The 2,591-nt window shown below is 41.3% G+C and overlaps 1 protein-coding gene across 1 annotated transcript in view; it reads right to left on the bottom strand.

The window, feature by feature from the left end:
• Positions 1–2,591, bottom strand: part of brinp2 (bone morphogenetic protein/retinoic acid inducible neural-specific 2) — a 198,815-nt gene that overhangs the window by 134,491 nt on the left and 61,733 nt on the right. The gene's annotated exons all lie outside the window — the stretch shown is intronic.

The raw sequence follows: 2,591 nt of genomic DNA on the forward strand, positions 1-2,591 counted from the left end.
ATATATACAGGTCCTTCTCAAAAAAATTTGCATATTGTGATAAAGGTAATTATTTTCCATAATGTAATGATAAAAATGAAACTTTCATATATTTCAGATTCATTGCACACCAACTGAAATATTTCAGGTCTTTATATGTTTTAATACTGATGATTATGGCATACAACTCATAAAAACCCAAAATGTCTGTCCCAAAAAATTAGCATATTTCACCCAACCAATGAAAGACAAGTGTTTTTAAATACAAAAAACGCCAACTTTCAAATAATCATGTTCAGTTATGCACTCAATACTTGGTCGGGAATCCTTTTGCATGAATGACTGCTTCAGTGCGGCGTGGCATGGAGGCAATCAGCCTGTGGCACTGCTGAGGTGTTATGGAGGCCCAGGATGCTTCGATAGCAGCCTTAAGCTCATCCAGAGTGTTGGGTCTTGCGTCTCTCAACTTTCTCTTCACAGTATCCCACAGGTTCTTTATGGGGTTGTAGTAAAGGTGGAGGACAGCTTAACTGTGGACACACGGGCCACCGTTTATGTTATTTAAAACACGTATGGGCCACTGAATGTAGTATGTCAACGGACATCTTTCCTGTATCTTCACTACTAATTAATTATTTACAACGGGTTCTTTCTATTTCGAGTTAAATTAATGCCATGTGACCGAGACAACTGTGAGTATTGTTTAATCAGTGACAGGAGACGTTATTTTTCTTTGACCCATCAGAATAAATGCGGTCATTTATTTAACAGAATCAAAATTTAACATCAAAACATTGTACACTTGATTCGCTGATCTGGTTCTGATTAACAAAATTGGCACGCTTTACTAACAAGACAACCGAACATTTCTGAAGGCATCTAGATTGATTTACAAAATAGAAGAGTTTAAAGAAAGGAATGGAGAAGTTTAAAGGGAGATGGATGAAGGAAAGATTTAGGTTTTTGTTGACCAGAATTAGCACGCTTCTTTCAACACCAGCTCAAACCTCCGGTACACTTAGCGCGTGATGACTCATTACCTTCGCAGAAAATGAATCAGCTCCGGTACCGGGTCCATTTCAACGCTACCTTTCCAGCGTCTCCGGTTAAAGCGGCTGGTCATTGTCAGAAGTCGTGTGGTTTACTTCGGTAAACAGAACTAGCTCCCTTCGAGGTTGTAGGCGTTACGCCCGGGTGAGTTCACAGCAAGGCGCTGTGACTCCATCAGAGATCCCACTCAGAAGTGAAATACTCCCAGAAGACTCCATGGAAGACCCAAGAAGACTCCGGTCAAAGACTGAAGAGTCGAGAATACTTCAGAAGGCTTGAGAAGACTCAAGAGAAGACTCCGCTTCTTCCAAGACTGGTCCAAGACTGAATAGTTCCAGGAAGTGTGGACTTTTTAAAGAGTCCTCACTTCCGGTCATTTAGTACTTCCTGATTGGTTGAAACAACCAACAGGGGGTGGTTCTAGTGATGTCAGAGGGTTACTAAAAGTCAAGAGAGGGTGCAAGAATGTTTTGGATTGTTTAGTACAGACAGATAAATGTTATGGCGAAGTGAGACAAACGCAGATGCCAGTGGAAGTTATTTACCGTCTGCTAGGTTTAAAAACAATACAGTTAGTTGTAATAACTCGTTCTCTGACTGTCTCTGACTTTTGACCGACATCACTGACTTCTCATTCAGACAGAAGATCAAAATGCATAATTACTTTGTAAATAGACATTTAACTTGATTTCTAAGTCTAATGTGGTTTAAAAATCATTAATACTGTTTCACAATTGATTTAAGTGAGTGGTTTACTTTCAAAATTAGAAATGATATGAACTAAACACACTTTTGATTATCAAGATATTGTAAAATAGTAATGATAATATAAAAAGAAGAGGGTTCTTTCAATTGATTAATTCAGGATACAATTAGACAGTCTCTGGATGAGCTAATTTGTATTTCTGGATTCAAATCAATGAAATAACAGTTCCTGTCCCATGAAGGTCTACAGAGACAGGTTGAGGTTGAGGCCTAGTTCATTACAGTGTTCAGGTCAGGAGAGTTGGCAGGCCAAATTAGCACAGTAATACCATGGTCAGTAAACCATTTACCAGTGGTTTTGGCACTGTGAGCAGGTGCCAGGTCGTGCTGAAAAATGAAATCTTCATCTCCATAAAGCTTTTCAGCAGATGGAAGCATGAAGTACTCCAAAATCTCCTGATAGCTAGCTGCATTGACCCTGCCCTTGATAAAACACAGCGGACCAACACCAGCAGCTGACATGGCACCCCAGACCATCACTGACTGTGGGTGTTTCACACTGGACTTCTGGCATTTTGGTATTTCCTTCTCCCCAGTCGTCCTCCAGACTCTGGCACCTTGATTTCCGAATGACATGCAAAATTTACTTTCATCCGAAAAAAGTACTTTGGACCACTGAGCAACAGTCCAGTGCTGCTTCTCTGTAGCCCAGGTCAGGCGCTTCTGCTGCTGTTTCTGGTTCAAAAGTGGCTTGACCTGGGGAATGCGGCACCTGTAGCCCATTTCCTGCACACGCCTGTGCATGGTGGCTGTTTCTACTCCAGACTCAGTCCACTGCTTCCGCAGGTCCCCCAAGG

The sequence above is a fragment of the Nematolebias whitei genome, chromosome 9 (assembly GCF_014905685.2).
Source record: "Nematolebias whitei isolate Nwh7 chromosome 9, NemWhi1, whole genome shotgun sequence".
Taxonomy (NCBI): Eukaryota; Metazoa; Chordata; class Actinopteri; order Cyprinodontiformes; family Rivulidae; genus Nematolebias; species Nematolebias whitei.